At 38.3% G+C, this 22,087-nt stretch overlaps 1 protein-coding gene across 2 annotated transcripts in view; it reads left to right on the top strand.

Annotated features, from left to right (window-relative positions):
- The window catches only part of LOC107726030 (protein Wnt-5b), an 83,580-nt gene that overhangs the window by 29,350 nt on the left and 32,143 nt on the right, over nt 1-22,087 (top strand). The window lies entirely within an intron of this gene.

Below are 22,087 nucleotides of genomic sequence, written 5' to 3'. Positions count from 1 at the left end.
GGACATGTTTTAGGACATGTTGTTGATACCTTGTATTAACATTCATCTCGGGTGATCAGATCACACGTGGTCAGCCAAGACACATTGCTGTTTACACCTAGCGACATGCTTCTCAAATGTGTCTCCTGTAGCCATGTGTGATCAGATTTCAAAGGCAAGGTCTGAAATTTTGTGGCTATATACATCACATACTACGCCAGTGTTTTACTGCATGTTACTAAAGAAAAAAAAAAGTGAAAAAAGGCCAAAAAACTCATCACTTTTGCCTTCCAACATACTTTTAACATAGAATCGCTGCAATTTCAGTGAAGTATTATTTTAATGGAGCACCTGCATTAAGTGAACTTGTAACTCAAGATATTCTGTGAATTTTTGCATATTCGTAATTACCAGCTTTTCCACAATTTTCAATCAAATGGTGGTCTTCTTTTTTAAAGCCATTGTTTTGGTGCAGTGATATTGTGTATTGGATGAGTAGGTCCTTCACTGTTGTCTGTGGTACATCAGCATTCACAACCGTTACAGTTTATGTGACCAGATCACAAAACATTTTGGACCCGGTTTACATTTTATATATCCGTTCACTCGTGCCAAGCTGGACCGCTTTCCCTTATCAGCCCTGGGCATCCATCATAAAGCCCCAGCATGTCACTCCAGTGTCCAGAGTGGATCTGTTCTGTTTACCACAAGCTTTTCCCATATGCTTCAAGCCACAGGGGGCTGATGACAGTGTGTAGGCTGCAGGACAGACAAGTGTCCTGCCTGCCCCAACCTCCCTTTAGCGTGAAATCGGCAGACTCCACGGAGGCTGTGACATTGGTCATGGAGGGATTGAATGAGGACATATGTGCAGCCGCCGCGTGGGGTCAGGTGGACAACAGGTGCCTTGTGACCCGAAATCCTGTGTTACTTTACTTCTAATGTCTCTGTTTCTCTCGGTTTAGTTTTAAAGCAGGGAGATTGGCGTCACCCTTGATGCCCCTGGAGCTGGCCCTGAGCCGTGGCTCATTAGCACCTGGTTCTCCCCTGACCTGGAGCTCCTTCAGCAGGGAACCAGCAGTCTGATCCCCTAGTGGCCTAAAGTGCTAAACCCGCATTTCTATCTTCCCAAAGATATTGCAGAAATATGTCATTTGTAGTTGATTTTCAAAGAGATTGAGATCATTTAAGTGATCACATTACATGTTTTTTTTTCCATTTTTTTTTTTCATTTGTTTAGTGGCGAGAGGACAGGAAATAAGGAGGAACAGGAAGGAAAGAAACTGGGAAATGTTGCAAAACCTAAAACTAAAATTAATAAATTTTTTGGTCATTGAAATGTTGAAAAAGCTGAAAAAATATGAATATTAAATGAAAAACTTAAAACAAAAAAAGAAACAAAAATAAAAAAATGAAAAGTATTAATGTTGTCCTCGCTAACTGAAACAAATAAGTTATAGTTGAAGTACTAAAATTACTTCAGCAAAAACTAAAACATAGGAAAAAATTAATTAAAGCTAAAAATATATATATATTTTTAAATAAAAGCTAGTTCAAACTAATAAAAATACTATAAAATAATATAAATGTATATACATGTCTATATCCAATATGCTAACTAGTGGTCAATCGATATTAGTTTCTTTTCTTGTTTGATTGTTTTTTTTTAGTGCCCAAAGCCTGTATCTACAGAAAGATGGCCAATAAAATATTAATTAGCTTTTTAATATTTTAAGCAATTTAATGATAAAAGAAAAAATTGCTGAATTTCATTAAACATGAAATTTTGAAGTAGATAGACTGGAATAGTATTTTCTTGTTAAATCTACTCCAATAATTTTTGTTTTATTTGCGACTTTAAAAAATCATATATATATATAATTTTTGTTTTTTTTTACTGTGCAGATATTCTTCTATACTCCACTAATGAAGGAAACTTTTTCCCATGACAAGAGCATTTATATTAAGAATCATGACACCCTTCTGAATATGCGACGACATGTTGAGCTGCCTCTCAGTTCTTGTTTTTATTCCTGCAACATATTCTGTGGTGACTTCAACTCAGGTCACGGCACGCTGAGCTCTCATAGCATCTCGGAGAGAAAGTTTAGCACAGGGCGTGTGGAGAGGACCGCTCTGGAACATGAGTGTGCCAGCAAGCGTGACTGAGACTGACAGCTTGATTTATGGCATGGCTATAAGTAGCCACGACATCGGCTGCCTTCAGCGGGGTGGAGTCCCTGCAGACACCTAACGCTGCCTCCTTGTGCCACTGAAGTACAACCCCCTGACAAAATACTGTGTGTGTGTGTGTGTGTGCGCGTGCGCGCGCTTAAGGTGAATGAGCAACAGTCCCTAGCCAGGATGCCAAATCTGCATGTTTATCTGGTCTTATGCCAGCCGCTAATCAATTAAAACCCTGCTGTCCCCGAGGGAAGAGAGGAGAGAAGCAAATGATTCCTCAGGCTACCCTGAGAGAGAGAGAGAGAGAGAGAGAGATAGATAGATAGATAGATGGAAAAAGATCAAAATTCTCAGTTCATATCTCGCAATTTGGCTTTATTTTTCGTCCGAATTGTGAGATTCGGGGGAAAAAAACACACAATTGTGAGATAAAAAGTAACAATCTGCTTTTTTTATTTTTCATATGGTGGTGAAAATAGGCTTCCATAAATATCCCGTATGGATATAGATAAATTAGAAAGAAATCTATTAGCAGATAACCGATATGATACAGATATATTGTGCATCCCTAATTAGAAGTTGTCATTTGCTTAACTTATCAGAGTGATTGTTTTGAATTTGGCTTTGGTAATTAATTATTGCTACAATACACTTCTGATGTCATAAAGGCAATTTTGAACGCAATTCCATTTTATTTTACTATGATTTTGTAGTTACATCAACTCCAGTAACTATGGCATTTGGCGGCCACGACTCTGGCAGACAACAGCGCACAGCCCATTTTTCACAACCTGATGAACAGAGCTGTATATCTCTCAGACGAGAGCGAGAGCATTTCCTCTCGGATGTATTGTCCAGTGCTGTGGGAGGCTTGTGTGACCCGTGTGACCCGTGTGGCAGCCGTCTCATTGGCCCGTGGTTGTCATGGGGATGTGTCTTGGGTGAGGTGCTAGTGGATGGAGTGATTTTTTTTTGCTTCGAGCAGGTGCTCAGCATCTTCCTCGAGCCCTGAAACGAACTGCACATCCCTCATTAGACATTCATAATCTAATTACACGTATCTACGTCCTCATCGAGCCAGCTATCTTTTCCTCATAAAATCTCCAGAATCATCTACATCCCCTCTGCCACATCAACAAAAAAGAGGTGTGCGGGAAGGGGGGACATGATGGTGGCAGTCTTTGATCTGATAGAAGGCCCCTGCAGGGATAGAAGCCTGGGCTGGTGCCAGAACCCCTCTTGGCTGACAGTCTCCTCTGCTGGTTGGCAGCTTGAAGGCTTTGGTGATTAATTCTGCTTGGAGGATAAAAGCGGCTCTAGCCAGCGGCTCCCTGCCTCAGAAGGCCAGGGACATGGTCTGAGCCCAGCCCAGCCCGGCCCAGCGCAGACCAGCCCAGCCGTGCCTTTACCCGGCTGGCCAGCTGCCTGCCTGCCTGCCTGCTGCCTCAGGACCAACCGCGGCAGGTGATGGACCGGGGAGAGCGATGGGGAGGGTGGAAGACAGTCTGATCCATATTGAACAAGCTTTTCATTTTGTTTCTCCCCCCGTTTCTCCCTCCCTCTCTCTCTCTCTCTCTCTCTCTCTGTTCTGCGCTGTTTTATTAGCCAGCATCTTTTATGTTGTGCTGCTATGCCGTGATAATCCCCTGAAACTGTGCAGCACCCTGTTTCAAACAGGATGTAAGGCACTGCTGACAGCCACACCGCACCAGTGCAGTGAGCCCTGGAGAGAGAGAGGGGGGGGATTTGTGACCGATGCAGAGGTGTAAAAAGAAATGCAAAGGATGAAGTACATAGTCGTTTTATCTCTAACTCTGCACACTTTTCTGATATCTTCACCTGGAGTTATGGTATGGGTGGTGTCTGGACTCGTTCCGGCCCCGCCCCCTTGTGTGTTGTGCGTGTAAGCTCCGCCTCCGCCGGAGGGGCTGAAAGCAGCCGAACAGCTGGGGTAGGAAGCACAGTTGCATGCATGCATGCAGATTTCAGCTGCGCTTACAATAAAACGCAAGGAAACACGTGTGCACATGTTCGCTTGTGTGTGCGAGCTTGATTTAAACTGAGTTGGGGAAGATTGTTGAAAATGAAGTTAGCTGTTTAAATTCAAAAGATTTTTATATGCTTAAATTAATGCTTTTATTCATAAAGGATGCATTAAATTGATCAAAAGTGACAGTAAATACATTTATAATGTTTCAAAAAAGTTATTTCTATTCATCAAAGAATCCTGACAAAAAATGCATCACAGTTTCCACAGAAATACAGTTTCCACAGAAAAATGAAGCAGTTTTCAACATTGATAGTAATGTTTCTTGAGAAGCAAATCAGCATATTAGAATGATTTCTGGATCAGTAAAAAGGTAATATATTTAAAATGCATTTATTTCATACTAAGTATAGATCAAATCTATTAACATATTTACTGACATATCGCTTGGGACTTACTGATATAAAAATTAAAATTAAACTTTATTTGAAGTACTACTTGTGCATGACACTCATTTCTTAATATTAAGCCCAAAATGTGTTTTTATATAACTATTGACGAGGATTGTATGATCTTTGAATAATATCGATCTTTAAATGCAAGATATTTAAAGTGTACCTGAAGTATACTTGCAATAGTTCCACTTTAAGACAATCAAATATACTTCAGTATATCTTTAGTTGGACTTCAGCACTACTTCCGCACAATTAAAGTGCATTAAGCACAAAATTAGTTTTTCCAATTTAGGTGATTTTAAATACCAGTTTAGTATACTAAAAGTACAATTGCAGGGTATTTTTTATCAAGTACATAAATGTCTAAATGTATTTGTAGTATACTTCTCATGAAATAAATTAGTTTCAAATGCATTTAAGTATATTTATTTTTCACTAGGGGTGACACTAAAAATGGAATAATGATAAAAAAACCTAGAACATAATATGAACACCATAGAAAGATCAGTATTTTTCTTGTAAACAGCTTAACTGTCACACTATTACTGGAAAATGTAGTCAAGTTAGTAGCATACTCTGCAGCACTGTATTCAAGCATAGGATCTAATCAGAAGACACAAATTAGACCCTGACTCTGTTTAATCCAATTAGCTAATCATTAAATTTAACTTTACAACAAGACCCTTTTGACCAGTGCATCTCTTGAATTTCTTATATGTAATGGTGCTTTTCAGAGTTGCGTAACACTTCATGCGCAAGTATGGAACTTTCTGCCTGCGGGTCACTTGTTTGTGTGTATCTGCTCTACCATAAACACACACACACTGTGGTTAAAGGCAGTATCTAAAGCCCTGGTGGAATTAAATTCACAGGGACCTTTATAACCCCTGATCTCTGTCCCAGTATCAGTATCTCAGATTGCACATGAGAGGATGACTAATCTGTATCAATGCATACATACTAATGAGCCTTATGTATATTTCTAGGGTAGTGGACACTTTCATTTGTGCATTATACACAGATTTGAAAAAAAAATAAAAAATACATGACCTGCTGCTGATTATTAATCTTCTTACTAGCAGATTATCATTGGAAAACTGTTTTGAACAGATGCTCATTTCAGATGTTTGCAATCCAGCAGAATTTCGCTCTCAGTTTTAATAAAATGAATGCATAATAGACCATTTTAATAATCAACTAGTCAGTCCTAAAGAAGCCTTGTGTAAATACACCGATTTAGCCACCAAATTCTGATCAGACAGTGATTTTATTTTTATTTTTGTAAAATAATAGCCGGTTGCTTCTACTCTAAGGTCTGTTGGTATACATTATATGGCTGTACTATGGTTGTGTATGTGTTTATGAGTGTTGGGTCCACCTGGACTATGTCACTATGTATTTATGGGGTGGCGGGTCAGACAGAGTGACTGTATACCTCCTTTCCTCTGTCTCTGTGTGTGTGTGTGTGTGTTTGGTAACAAAGGTCTGAGGTGCACAGGCTAGATGTGGCTCTTGTTAAGGCCCAGTGAGCCGCCAAGGCAGCGCAGCCTCGCAGCTGGACTCGAGGCCAGGAGACGGTGTCGAGTGTGTGTTACTCTCCCACCCTTCCCCAGGAATATCCCTCGCTCTGCGAAAAGGAAATACCAGATTAAAGCAACATTACTCCGAGACCAGTTTTCATGCTAACCGCCCGTCTCCGTCTGTTCCTCGCATTTTCTTTTCTGCACTCTCTCCAGTTTCGGTTTCCATTGTGTATTTTTTTTCTTTCTGTCGCCAAAGACACCCCCTCGTTTTCTCTTTTGGCCTTTTCCTGCCCTCGTTCTCTCCTTCTAGTTTTTTTTCCCCTGACCCTGTGTATGATTCCCTCTCTCCGTCTCTTTTTTCTCTCATACATACTCTCTCCTGGGTGTAACATTGTTGGCAGTCTGTGAGAGAGGCAGCAGCCAGGGCTGTAAGCATATCCTGTGGGAGATCGGTTTTCAGCTGTGTGTTTGCATATGTGTGTGTGTATGCATGCCAACGTTGTGCTTTCTTTGTGGGGCGGTGGGGAGTTTTTTCACCTGCTGTAGGGACAGACTCCCGGGTCTTAGAGAGGGCTTTACAGTGGGCGTGGAGAATGCTGCTAATGTTTCTATGTGCAGCCTGGCTTTAGACATCTACTCTCAATGTCCTGCCTGTGCTGAGTCCATACGGCCCCGCACACACACACACACAGCCATGGGGGCCTGTCAATGATTAATAGCTTCTCCCTGAGTGGCATCTTGGGAGGCCCTGAGAGAGAAAAGAGGCAAAACAAGAGCTCTGTTTTCCCCTCGGCTCTCCTCTCTTCCTCTTCTGAGAGAGTATTCACTCTCAGTCCACTCCAGAAAGCTAGATTTAAAGGAAGATGAGGAAATTATGTTTGTGTATTATCTGGAGAAATTGCAACAAATTTCATGTACTTAAATACAATGGGGTCCAGAAGCTTGAGACCACATTATCTGGAGTTTAAAGTCTAAATTGATGTTTAAATTAAATCTAGAAATACATTTTAATTTGAAAATTGAAAAATAATATATATTTTTTTATTTTATTTTGTTTTTACATATTATTTGCAATGCATTTTTTTTTCTTTTGGATTTTTTTATGGTTTTAAATATTATTTGTAATTAAAATGAAAATAGAATTTTTTTTTAAGTATGAACTATTAAATTATGAATTATTGAATATTAATTATTTTAATTCTTATGCATTTAAATATTATTTGCAACAAAAATAGAAGCACTTTAAATTTGTAAAAATTGTTACCTTAAATTGTTTTTATGCTTTTAAATATTATTTGTAATAAAAATAAAAATAGTAGCATTTTCAGTTTTAAACAAATTGTTAAATTAAATATTATTTCAGTTGTTATGCTTTTAAATATTATTTGTAATAAACAAATTCAAATAGAAGCACTTTCATGTTTTACTTGGATTTTCTTTCTCTTTTTTTGATTTTTAAAAAAAATGTTTTTAACTGTTTTGCCTATTTGTAATGAAAAAAATAATGGAAAATACTCCATTAGATCCATTAGAAACACAACACAACACACTTTCTCTGTCTGGCAGTACAGCAGTTGTGGTCTGAACCAAAGTCAAGACTCTTATTTTCAAAGTCAGGTCATAATGAACTCGATGACTCTGACATTTTCTGTATTTCATCAGGTCCAAAGCGCTGCGTAATGCAGTCAGAAACATGAAAGAGTCTTTCATGCTTTTATGCAAGTTTTATCAAGGCTGAAGCACCAGGGCTTTTCAAGTCGCCCAGGATGAGACCGTATGCAAAAATAAGTTGATAATGATTAGAATAGTGTAATTCCTGTCTCAATATGGTGTAAAGTGACTCTGTGAATATCCTTGATGGTGTGTCAACAGTACATGGATTATATCAGGAGGACTGTACTGTGAGCCTATTTGATTATAGTGATATTATAATGAACGGTGAAGCGTAATGAATGTCCTCTACATTGATAGTTCTTTTCTTTGCTGAGTAGGTGAAAACCAGCATGTACCAAAGTAAATAATTATCCACCAGGGTTGGGGGAAAAAAAAAACTTAAAGGGATAATCCACCCAAAAAATGAAAATAATTTACTCGCCTATATGTCATTCCTAACCAGTATGACTTAATTTCTTTTGTGGAACACGAAAGAAGATATTTTAAAGAATATTGGTAACATTTTTTGTCAATGGAACCCGAAATTGTTACCAACATTCTTCAAAAAAATATTTTGTGTTTCACAGAAAAAGAAAGTCATACAGGTTTGGGACAACATAAGGGTGTATAAATGATGACAGAATTTTTATTTTGGGGTGAAACATCCCTTCTCGAGTTTTGAATGTGTAGCAAATTTGTCTACACATTTTCACTTTTAATTCCTTGAAAGAAATTAAAAGTGTTGTTGACATACAGTATAGTTATATAATTAATGTGGATGGTATATGCCAGTTCTTTGCAGAATATGAGCACACTGTGAGGCTCAAAGTGTGAGCTTTCCTGGGAACTGTTGTTCAAGATTTTATTGATTTATTATTTTGTAAAGCACGGCAGCCAGCACACAGATCTGCAGGGGGGTCTGCAGTCAAAGGTGAGGCTAAGAGAAGACAAGAGGCCCCGGGATTGAGAGAGTTCAGGCCAGTCTCCGTCTGTAAGAGCAGGCCGAGAGGAGGAGGTGGTGGTGGGAGGGAGAGAGAGAGGGAAGGGGTGGAGGAGTGGGGCCAGGAGGTGAAAGCCGAGCTGGAATTTGTGCGGTATGCAGAGAATGATGGGATTTTTCCTGCTGGGCGGCTGAGAGCTGCTGCACTGCTGAGCATTGACCAGCACACACACAAAGAACTGAAAGCTCTATCAGCATCACACTCTGTACCTCACACAAACTCTCTCAATCTCTCGCCCCTCCCTCTTATTCTCTCTTTCTCACTCTCTCTCTCTCTCACACACACACATGTTTGTTTCTGTGAAAGTGGGGATTTTCCATAGACTTCTATTACTTTTATACTGATCAAACGATATTTTCTATCCCCTACCCCTTACAGAAAACCTGTCTGCATTGTTACACTTTCAGATAAACATCATTTACTATTTTTAATAATTTTTTTCCCTAAAAAATGTTTTTAACTGTTTTGCCTATTTGTAATGAAAAAAATAATGGAAAATACTCCATTAGATCCATTAGAAACACAACACAACACACTTTCTCTGTCTGGCAGTACAGCAGTTGTGGTCTGAACCAAAGTCAAGACTCTTATTTTCAAAGTCAGGTCATAATGAACTCGATGACTCTGACATTTTCTGTATTTCATCAGGTCCAAAGCGCTGCGTAATGCAGTCAGAAACATGAAAGAGTCTTTCATGCTTTTATGCAAGTTTTATCAAGGCTGAAGCACCAGGGCTTTTCAAGTCGCCCAGGATGAGACCGTATGCAAAAATAAGTTGATAATGATTAGAATAGTGTAATTCCTGTCTCAATATGGTGTAAAGTGACTCTGTGAATATCCTTGATGGTGTGTCAACAGTACATGGATTATATCAGGAGGACTGTACTGTGAGCCTATTTGATTATAGTGATATTATAATGAACGGTGAAGCGTAATGAATGTCCTCTACATTGATAGTTCTTTTCTTTGCTGAGTAGGTGAAAACCAGCATGTACCAAAGTAAATAATTATCCACCAGGGTTGGGGGAAAAAAAAAACTTAAAGGGATAATCCACCCAAAAAATGAAAATAATTTACTCGCCTATATGTCATTCCTAACCAGTATGACTTAATTTCTTTTGTGGAACACAAAAGAAGATATTTTAAAGAATATTGGTAACATTTTTTGTCAATGGAACCCGAAATTGTTACCAACATTCTTCAAAAAAATATTTTGTGTTTCACAGAAAAAGAAAGTCATACAGGTTTGGGACAACATAAGGGTGTATAAATGATGACAGAATTTTTATTTTGGGGTGAAACATCCCTTCTCGAGTTTTGAATGTGTAGCAAATTTGTCTACACATTTTCACTTTTAATTCCTTGAAAGAAATTAAAAGTGTTGTTGACATACAGTATAGTTATATAATTAATGTGGATGGTATATGCCAGTTCTTTGCAGAATATGAGCACACTGTGAGGCTCAAAGTGTGAGCTTTCCTGGGAACTGTTGTTCAAGATTTTATTGATTTATTATTTTGTAAAGCACGGCAGCCAGCACACAGATCTGCAGGGGGGTCTGCAGTCAAAGGTGAGGCTAAGAGAAGACAAGAGGCCCCGGGATTGAGAGAGTTCAGGCCAGTCTCCGTCTGTAAGAGCAGGCCGAGAGGAGGAGGTGGTGGTGGGAGGGAGAGAGAGAGGGAAGGGGTGGAGGAGTGGGGCCAGGAGGTGAAAGCCGAGCTGGAATTTGTGCGGTATGCAGAGAATGATGGGATTTTTCCTGCTGGGCGGCTGAGAGCTGCTGCACTGCTGAGCATTGACCAGCACACACACAAAGAACTGAAAGCTCTATCAGCATCACACTCTGTACCTCACACAAACTCTCTCAATCTCTCGCCCCTCCCTCTTATTCTCTCTTTCTCACTCTCTCTCTCTCACACACACACACATGTTTGTTTCTGTGAATTGTGGGGATTTTCCATAGACTTCTATTACTTTTATACTGATCAAACGATATTTTCTATCCCCTACCCCTTACAGAAAACCTGTCTGCATTGTTACACTTTCAGATAAACATCATTTACTATTTTTAATAATTTTTTTCCCTCGTGGGGACCGCAGTCCGGTCCCCACAATGTCAAAAAATTCAGGTTTTACTATCCTTGTGGGGACATTTGGTCCTTACAATGTAGCATAAACAAGTACACATACACACAAACACAAGTGTTTCTTCAACTATAGGCACATTTGGCCCTGTAGATTTTCAGAAAAGAAACTGTCCTAAAACGTGCTTTTTCACACTCTCACTAGTTTATTTAATTTGTCAGTGGAGATACAGGCATCACAGGAGAATTGTCATTTTTTCCGAAACGATTGTACTTTTTTACAGCACAACTCAAATTATGTGTTGTATTTGATAACATTACGTGGTGAAAATAACATTTTACCCATTTTTCGAACAAAATGGTTGACTTTGTTTTCTTGGTAACCAAGTACACTTGCTTTTGGAAAGACTTGATTAGTTGTAGAAATTACCATTTTTGGAAGAAAGGACAGAAAAGAAAAAAAAGTAATTTTAATAAAACAAAAATGTATAATTTCATTTTTTATTTAGATTGTCATACTTTTTATTATATATATATATATGTATATATATATATATATTTTTTTTTTAAGATGGTTAAACAAATCATTCTATACATAAAATGCATTTGAAAATGCTAACAATAAATAAAGCATTGTAAAAGGTTTTGTTTCAATGAATGTGACCTTCCTATAACAGAAGGAAAGAAAGAAAGAAAGAAGTCATTTTAATAGATATTGAAATAGTGTATGATTATTTTTTTATATTAAATTATTTATTATGTCTGAGGCAAGAGTTAAATGAATCAATCTATACATAAATTACATACGATTACAATTGAAAGACTGAGTCTGAGGCAAAAGTTTCCAAAAAAATCAAAAATAAAAAAGTTCCCATGAATGTGTCCTTCATGTAACAAAAAGAAAAGGCTGAAATCTGTTTTAATAAAAATCAACCATGACAGAAATGTGCTCGTAATGGAAGAAACACCCTCACTCGTACAGACTCTCAAAAGAAGAGTATACATCTCCAACAATCTGTCCTGTCGTTTTTTGGATTGTGTTCTGGTCTGTATCGTCATTCTCCTCACTTTATCTCTCTCTGCCTTTCAGCAATCTTACTTTTCTGACATTCCTGCTTTTTTTTTTTTTCTCGATGACTAAAATACTCACACTCTTGTCCTTTGTTCTCCTCTCTCAGTATCTATCTGTTTATTTTCTTTCCTCCTTCACAATTCTTCTTCCCCTAGCTCTCTCTCTCTCTCTCTCTTTCACTGTCTCTCTCTTTCTAGCTCCACCCCCTCACTGTCTCTCTCTTTCTCTCCATCTATATCTCTCCTCTGAGCCTCCTCTGCTCCGGCTGCTGGCACGCCTCCAGTGCCTGACAGTCACAAGATTATTTCATTTATTTAGTCTTTTTTTCCTCCTATTTTCTCTCTGTTGCGTCTCTCTAAATATGCGCCATTGTTCAGAATGACCTTATCGGTCATGAGCTGTTCTTGGAGAGCCAGTTTCATTTTAGTTATACTAAGTTGGAGAATTTAATTGTCTACTGTGGGGATCATGAGGTTTGTATTTTCATTCTAGTTTGGTATGCATCATAAAAATATTGAAAAATGGAATCTTGCTTTTTTCCCTCATGGCCAAATGTTTTTTTTCTCCATTATTTGTGCAGAATCTTTTAAAAACTGTCCGTAGTCATTTGCCCTCTTCCAAAGCATAGCATAAAAGCAATTATTTTTTTTATTTTTTTTATTCTATTAAATTAACTATTAAAAATAGCTTAGTCTGAAGTGCCTCTGTCACTGTATACTTTCAATGTACCTTGTTCTGATAAAAATATAATTTAAAAAATAGCTTAGTCTGGAGATTCCTTACCCAGTTTTTGTCATACATTATAGAGCATTTCTGTAGCGTACAAAGTTGTTGCCTACATACAGTGTTAAAATTAGGCTGTTTAATGTAAAGTTGTAAAGTTGGGGTGCTGCCTATGTAGGCAGTGATGCAGTTCACTAGGTTTTGGAACAGACCTTTTGTGTTTGCAATCTTGAGAATAGATAGAACAACTGTACTGCCTTTGTTTAGCTCTTCATCCCTCTCTTATTCTGTGTCTCTTTTTAGGCCTCTTTTTCTCTCTCCTGGTATTCCGGACAGGTCGTATATTAGGATACGAGAGCCATTTTTTCTTCTTTTGTCTGAGGCAACTTTTGAGAAATTCCTGACTTGACTCCCCCCTCGCCTCCTTGAATGAGAAACTGTCAGTTTAATTGGCTGTGATCTCGTATGCAAAGCTGCTTTCACTTATTGCACTCAGGTCTTATCCTTTAAATATGTATAAGATGATTTGAGCGGGGAAAAGCACAGGGTCATCTGCCTCCTTTATGCTTTGAATTAAAGCCAGACACGCTGGGGTTCGTCCCATATTCTTTTTTCTCAAACCGTGATATATATATTTTTCCTCATCCTGGTGCAGTAGATTTCTACTTATTAAAAATTCAGCTCTGTCTGAAAGTCCCTGTCTGTCTCTCCAAAAGTCTCTAAAGCACATCAGCGGGCAGAATATTGCAGGAGTCGGAAATGGGGAGCAGTGAAGTGGCAAGGCCTTTTTCAGAATCACTTAACGCTCATAAACAAAACACATCTGCAACAAAATCTGCAATCATGTCAGCTCTAATCCTGAGAGACAAATCCGTTTTACAGAGGCAGAGATGAAGAGGTACAAGGAGAACAGGACAGCAGGAGAGACTGTGTTACGTTACATTTATGGAGAAACTCTTTGTGTGTTAGTTCATACTTTAAATTGCATTCATATCCCATTTGTTTTCTATAATGTGACATATTTCCAGTGTTGTTATTGTTAAAACAAAAACTATTAAAAACCATTTTCATTAATTGAAATAAAGTTGAAATAACATAAAATATAAATATTTGATGATAAGCTTTAACTTTAACAAAACTTAAATATTCAAAACTTCTAAATTGTATGTTTTATTCAATGTGTATTCTTTGAATTGTTCATGAATTTTGCTAGGAATTGTGTGTGGAATCACCAAATTCACAAAACTTTTTTCAGTGTACTAATATTATTAGAATTTAATTAAAACTAAATTAAAGGTAAATAGAAATATTAAAAAAAACACATATACAAATATAATATAATTATAATATAATGACAAAAACAACAACTTTTTTTAAATTAAACTGAAAATATATAATTGAAATTGCAGGTACATATATAATTGAAAATATTAATAAATACTATAACAGTATTTAAATAATACCAAAATAACACTATGGACTTCACTAGAACTTAATGCCAAAAAAGCAGCACATTTTTTTATTAAGATTCAAAAACAGTGATTTTCTTTAGAATGAATCATGCCCAATAAGACCAGGGACATTTATTAAGAAAGTCCTTTTGATTTCATGTTTTTAAAGTTGTTTAAGTGGTCAGATGTTGAAGTATTGTGCTTCAGAGCGGTAGGAAGAGAAATCAAGGCAGCTAGTTGTCGAGGGGCCGGTGTGTGAATTCCCCGTCTGGCCTGGATTTAATTGAAGTCTTGTGTCATCACTGCAGTAACACGAGCGGGTGGATGTTGCTGAAATGTATTAACATTAGTTCCCTAATAGGGTCACTTCAGAGCAATCTTTTTTCTCTCCTTTTTTCCTCCAGAGTCTTTCTCTGGCTACATCCATCCAAACCCACATATGCACATGTGCACATTTGCAAGTTTGTGTTGTTTTCTATTTAGCCACTCCGACATGGAGATCTCTTGTGGAGCAAAACAAGAAGATTATCCGGAAAATCATTGTCTGTGTATATATCTCCCCCTCTCCCCTTCCCGCGTAATGCCATGGAGTACGTAACAACATTAATCATATCTATCTAAAATCAGGGGCTCTGATACACTCTCAGATAGAAATGCAATGCAGGGCCTGGAATGGGCTGATAAACATCAGCACAAGACTGAGTTTCCAATTCCTGCCTCAGAATAGACCCTGGGCTGAAATGAGAGGGAGGAAGAGGGAGAATGAGAGAGGGAGATTGAAATGTGGGGGAGAGAGAGGCAGCATTCTCCGGCCCTGTGTCTGTCGGAGTGAATAAACCATGTGACAGGACATGTCGCGTTGAGTGACAAAGCAAAAAAAAAAAGAGAGACTGAGAGAAGTGGCAGCACAAAAGTAAAGCACTATCCACAGTTTCCCAGCATCCAGCCTCAGCGCGGAGAGAGAGAGAGAGAAACAGGAATAACAGATAGAAAAAGTAGCCGACGCACAGCGAACAGGACGTATGTGGGTTTCATGAGCAGATACATGCAGGTACATGTGTTGCATGAAAGAAAAAAGAATACGGTTCACCCAAAAATAAAAAGTCTGTCATTTTATGTTGTTTCAAACCTATGTGACTTTCTAGATGTTCTTTTCCACACAATGAAAATGAATGGGAACGGACATTATTAAGCTCCAGAAAACGGTCTATATAACCAAATATAGGTTAGCTTTCAGTTGTTATTCATTGATAATGATATTGTTCATATATGCTTCAGTACTGAAAATGAATGGCTTTGTATATTCAAATATGTCTTTTAAAAACATTTTGTGCCAGGTTTGATGTCATTAAGAATGACGGGCATGTTTCTTGACCAATTGCACTTTGGTAATTTGCATATGCAGCAGCAGATGTTCAGCAGCAACTTAGATTTTAGTCTTAGCCTCAAACAAAGCTATTGTCTGACGAAGATGTGTGCTCTTTAACCATTAAAGGTTCTTTATTGGCATTTTTATGTTCCATGAAGAAATTTTTACATCCATGGAACCTTTTCATTGCACAAAAGGCTACTTTATAGTGGAGAAAGCTTCTTTAGATTAATAAAATGTTCTTCACATGGATGATATTGTCTGTTTATTCTAAATGCATGCTCGTCTGCCGCTTTAAATTCTCCTGCTCGTATTGCAGGATTGATTCTGATTGGCTGTCAATGTTTGTATCGTTCATCGGCTGGAAAAAATCGTTCTGGAAGTGATTCCAACGTGCCTTTATCATTATAGCGGTGTTGAGGACTCTGCTACTCTTTAATATTGAGAATGATTTTTAGAACTATATCTTTATCGTTATCTTTATAGTTATCGTCCTTGGTGTGAACGGGCCTTAAGAATTTTTTTAGAACTGTTAACTGAAAGGTTCTTTGGGAAACCAAAATGGTTCTTCTTTGGCATTGCTTGCAAAAAAACATTTGCTTTTTGTCCATTTCAGAGCTTGACAGCATCCTTTCTCATTTGCTTTCATTGTTCTGGATTCTCTTTTACATGCAATTTTCTAAATTTCTTCTTTTGTTTCACAGAAGAAAATGGGGGTGAGTAAATGACAAACTACCCCTTTAAATATTGAAAAGTACATGGAGAGTGCAAGATACATGTGAAGAATAATGTTAGAGAACAGGGCAGAGATGTCAGAAATGTAAAATGTTTGAAGATTTGGTGAGATAGAGAGAGAGTAGATACAGAATGAGGAGAGAGAAGAGGGGAAAAAGAATGCTCTGCATACCGCATGGCGATAACGTCAGACACTTTATAAATTTCCCCGGCTGAGCCGGACCACTGCCTCGAGGCAGACACAAGCTGAGCCTCTCCATGTCACACTCAGAGCCTCTAAATCTCAAAGAGAGAGAGAGCGAGAGAGCAAGGCATTTACAGTGGGCTGAGAGAAAACTGATGGACGGCCATCAAAGAGTGAGAAGGCTTCGTCTGGAAACAGGAAGGACAGAGAAAGAGAGGAAATGAGATGAAAAATGGGCTCGGTGCTGCCCGTTATGTTTGGTTTCATATTCCTGCATTGCCCACAGTTTTTTAGCTCGGACCAAATGGCCAATCATCTTGTAAAGCATTTATTTTAGGAACAGAAGTACTGCTTCACCCTGCTCTCTTTTCTAATTTAAGCCCCTCATAACAATCATCTTGAAGTACAGAAATTTTGCTTTGTCATTATACAGGACTTCATACGGTGAGTATCTTGTCTTGAGTCTTCAGCTGTGAGGAGGAGAATTAATACCTTCAGTCAAAAAAGTTCTTGTAGTCAGCTCTTAAAGAAATAGTGCACCTAAAAGTGCGATATTTTAGGTCAACCGTCCCTTTAAAAGCGAAACCTTTGAAACACTTTATTTGTATTTCTGTGCATACCCACCTTTAGCAACTCCAGCCACTTCCTGTCAGCAGTCCAGTCTATATGTTCTTTTGAAAGGCTGAAACAATGGTAGCTGCCTTTTTGCTGACGCTACAGTTTAAACTTACTCTTTGAGCTAGTGGGGCTGGTGCATGTAGCCCTGTGGGTGCGGTGCGTTAATAAGCAGCTAACTGCCAAAGCAGGATCTTAATATGATTCACTCATCTATATTGCATCCTGTTTTTAGTTATACTTCTACCAGTCTGCTGTCTGCTGTCCATTTTAGTAACTGTTTTACTGCCGTTTTTGTGCTCAGGCTCTAGGAATAATGGGATAGATAGATAGATAGATAGATAGATAGATGAAATATATGAGTTACTTTTTCAAATAAGTAACGCAAGTGACTTTGTTTCCCCAAAGTTTGTGAAAGGGCCCTTATGGTTACCAAAAATATAACGGGTTTTTTTTGTTATTAGAAAACAAATAAGCAAGCCCAGCCCAGGCGACAAAAGTAACAATGTATTACTTTCCATAAAAAGTAATGTAATTACAAAATAGTTACGCTGTAAATTCTGTTTACTTACGCAGTACATTGCGGGTTGTAATCTAAAGCGTTACCAAAGTAACTAAGTAACGCAATTAGTTACTTTTTCAAGAATCAATGCAATATTGTAATGCATTAGCTACTTATAAAAGTAACTTTCCCCAACACTGTAGACAGATATCGAGATTTTATATCCCATTAATTCAGACTGTGTAGCTTATTTTCAGAAGCAGCATTTTCCTCTGGCATTTAAGGAGGAAAAAAACTAAACGAAGAGTTCAATCAGGCTGTATGAAGCTATAAGTGTTCCTTCTCCCCCTGCGCTCTATGTGTTTGTGCACTTGAGCCGGTATTGAGAGATGGGCTCAAGAGAGCCCGGCACTAAACTTGATCAAACCGGTCTATTTGTCTTTAAAGCTCCCGAGACATGCTTCACTTCCTGTTGTGTAACACTGCCTTTTCTACATCTCTGACTGAGCTATGCAATACCCAGGCCCGAGAGATCGAGAGGGAGAGAAAAGAGGCACAATTCTGTTGCTGCTCAACATGTTCCGCTTTGAACATGCGGCTATTTACACTCTTCCAGAATATTCTGCTATTTCAAAAGCTGAATGTTCTACAAAGTCTGACGTCATAACAGACATTTTTTGAGTTTGAGCATCGTTATTTTGAGAGAAATAGCTGACACAAAAATGACAATTTCATCCTTTACCTATCCTCATGTTCAATTTCCAGTTTATAATAATTACATTCTGATCATATGGCTTTAGAAGTAGTTGTTTGGACTACATTTATGAAGTATGCAAAGCAAAGCAATCATGTAGTGTTGGAATAAATAATTGATGACAGAATTTAATTTTTTAGAATGAGGATTGCTTTTAAAGATTTTATCATTCAAATAAAGATCCATTCATTCATAAAGAGCCACAATGCCATTTGTTTCTGTCATTCACTTAATGCATGTCATCAATCTGTGGTATGGCAGTAAAGTCAGTTTTCTTGTAATGGCTATGGTGCCATGTTGGATCTACTAGATTTATCTAATCCAGATTTTGTTGGCAATGCAAAGGTTTTTTTTTTATATACCTCCCTCAGGATACAGCTTTATTTCATTGCAACCAATAACTTTGATCTAACTTCACTCTGAAAAAAACGTCTGGCAAGCTACACATTCCACTGGATTTATAAACCCATTGGACCTACAGTGCTTTTTGTATATGTAGTGCTTGAAAAGGTGTCTACCTAACCAAAACATTATGGATGTGCCTCTTAGATAATTCCAAATGCCACGGTGGTTTTAAAAATACATCCTCCTGTGGGGAGTAGCTCAGTCGGCTGTGTGGGGTCTCGACGGATGTGACGGCTAGAGGCTGCTGTATTTCTGTGAAGAGGTTTTAGCTACAGTAGTGTGCGTCCCCTCGTCATCCATCTCTCATCCACTTGCTTCCTTTTAGCGCTCTCTCCCTCTCTCTCTCTTTCCATCACTTCCCTTTTTGAGTGGATTCAGAGCACCACACACAACACTCCCGCCCTCTCTACCACCCACACTCTGAGTAACAACAAATCTCCTCCTGTGCAGTCGGCCTGTAGCCCGGACACACACATGTACTCGTCTATCAGCTTACCTTTTAAATTATAAAGCCAAGCCACTGAAAAACAGGAAGGCTAAGTCTTACACAATTTTGTATGTTCACAAGCATCTCTTCCCCGTTACCTTCCTGTTTCCCATGCATCTCTTCCCGTTTTATGCATTTTAGCACAACCAAAATGCTGCACTGACCAATCAGCAGCCAGGACGGGAGCGATGCATTTTTTTTATATATACATTTTATAGCAGCTGTTCAGTCAGAATTTTTATTCTTGACTGTAAAAGGTGCACCTGACAGTTTGAGGTCAAGGATTAACGCTAAAATGGGCGGTTTAGAAGCAACAAAGCTTCCAATCACTGCTTGTCTTTTTTTCCCCATATCGTTTTTTGTTGTGCGGTGTGGTTTTCAGTCTCGCACTCAAGTTTCTTTCATGCACAGACCTCCTGCCTCCAGAGTGCTGCCGGAGAGCTGCATTTCACTGCATATGAAAGCAGATACGATCCAGAACATGTGGACCCGTCACCTAATACAATCAGAACAAAGGGGGAAACTGGTGCAACAACAAGCCTGAGTCCCATTTTTATTTTTTTTTTTGAGAAAAGAAAGAGAAAAATAGAGTCTAAGATACTGAGTTTGTGTGTGTGTGTATATGTCTGAGAGGATTGAGCCGGCAAACACTCAAATCTGCCAAGTCACACACAGCTTTCCTTCATTTTCCTAAATTTTGCCTAGAATTTGGACAGCGTCTGTGGATTTTTGTGCCTATACGGGTCATTTTTGCAAATTTGTTTCCGTCTCTGCATGTGTGTGAAGGGTGGGGCGAGGGCGACAGATTGGGTCTCCTGGCTCCGGCCCCTCTTTACTCACACTTCCAGCAAGGTCACATGACACCAGTCAAACTCTGTCACAACCTCACCGGGGGAGAGCTGGCAACAACAAACCAGAGCAAACCTGGACGATACACACACACACAAATCTACTTGCCTTCACCTACCTTTTCATCTGCTTCAAAAAAAGCACTTGATGTACAGTTTGTGCGGTAAACCAGTTGTGTGCTCGTAAAGATGCCATATGGCCGTCATCCAGTCCGCAGTGTGAAAAGACCGCTGTGGATTAGTTCTAATGAGAGGTATGACTAAAACCTGACAGCCATGTGAGAGTTAGCCATCATACGCCTTTTCACCACAGAGTTAATTCCACTCTTTTCAAACCCAAATCTCTCTGTGCACTGTGAGTCACAAACTTTTGCATCAGATTTTGCTGACGGACTCGACAGCCACAGAAGAATCTGTTTAACCACCAACATGTGACTCTACAGTTGTGCTTTATAAAATCCTGTTTCAAAATTACAAATTAAATGAGTATTGTAAGTTCAGTACAAATTAAGCTCAATCGAGTATTTATGGCATAATGTTCTTCCTCTTAAAACAGCAAAAATCTGGGTTACAGGGAGGTACTTACAATGGAAGTTAATGGGGCCAATATGTAAATGTTAAAATGCTGTTTTCAATACACTATAAAATAAAAAGAAAGAAAAAAATACAGAAAATGTACTGGTAATTTTCTGTCAGGGCATTATTTGTTAAAGTTATGGACATTTCCGTTCAATGTGACGAACTTCAAACTAACAAAGTGCAAAATTCAAAATACAGGTAAAACACTTGTGTAAAAAAAACAAATCAATACAGAAAATTCCTTTCTTTTTAATACAGTATATTGTGCCCTATTTTTGCTGATTTTTTTTAAGTGTATGATAGCCAGAAGACATAAACAATATTCGTGTAAATATGATTTTAGCATGGGGGAAAAAATCATTTGCTATCCTTTTTTTGTTGTAAACTTACATTCAGTTTTATAACTTCATTGCAACTACAATGCAATAAACTAAAAACAACTGTAAAAACTATTTCAACCACTTTACAGCTCAAAGATGAAATTAAATGTAAGTCTTTTTAAAAAATGCAAAACTCAAATTATTAAAAAACTGTAATCCTTGAAAAACATTGCCATTGTATGATTTTGTTATAAAAAAGAAAGAAAGAAAGAGAAAGAAAGAAAGGAGGGACACAAGATTTAATTATTTTTGTGGTAATAAACATTATGCCAAAAACTGCTACTGATTGAACTAAACTTGTACTGAACGCAGATATTACTTTTAATTGATTTTTCTTGAGTGAAAAGATTTTCTGTTGCTTAATTCGTACATGGAGAGAAAGTTCAGTCTTAAGTATTTGATCCTGTGCAGAATGAAGCAACAGATTGTTCTCTTCGCTCACATGCCCTTTGCATTTGGCCTTATGCAGTTGTTCTGAACGAATAAACAGCGATGCCACGCACAGAGACACAAAACTAAAGCATCTCTCATGTGCCATGTTTGCTAGACGGTGCCGGCCTCCTTAAGTCAGACAGGGTTCTTGCACCGCATACTTTTTTTTTTTTACAGAGCAAAGTCAAACAGTGACTCACAAATTCCTGACCATTTTCCAGCGATGTGGCAGGCACGGCTTTCAGCCACCTTTCCTCTAACCCTGACTGCAAACAAATCAGATTCTCGTTGTGATTTTCAAATCAAACGATAAGTGAATTTTATCAGATGATTAGATTTTTTGATCTGTGCTTGATTTAGGCTGTCTGAGCAAATCGCTTGGGCCTACTAAAATGCCTGGAACTTCAGACAGGAGCAGAATAACCTCCAACCCTTCCACCCCCACCTTTCTGGAACATTCTGAAACGTCAAAGTGCCTCACTGTAACCCAGAGACACCTTCAACCACAGGTGCTGGGAGAGCTATACAGGTCGCTGCTAATGTTCCGACTGCTTTGTTAGAATTCCCAGCAGTAAAACCGAGCGGTATTTTTATTTTTTAAAAGGTGGTGTGAGATTTCTCACTGGTGTAATCGTCTCTGTTTTTTTTTGCTCTGCTTGCTCGGTTCAGCAAAATCATAAAATAG

This window comes from Sinocyclocheilus rhinocerous, unplaced genomic scaffold (assembly GCF_001515625.1).
Source record: "Sinocyclocheilus rhinocerous isolate Xijiao unplaced genomic scaffold, SAMN03320098_v1.1 scaffold395, whole genome shotgun sequence".
NCBI lineage: Eukaryota > Metazoa > Chordata > Actinopteri > Cypriniformes > Cyprinidae > Sinocyclocheilus > Sinocyclocheilus rhinocerous.
The sequence above is the reverse complement of the archived record's forward strand: the minus strand, read 5'-3'. Positions and strand labels throughout refer to the sequence as shown.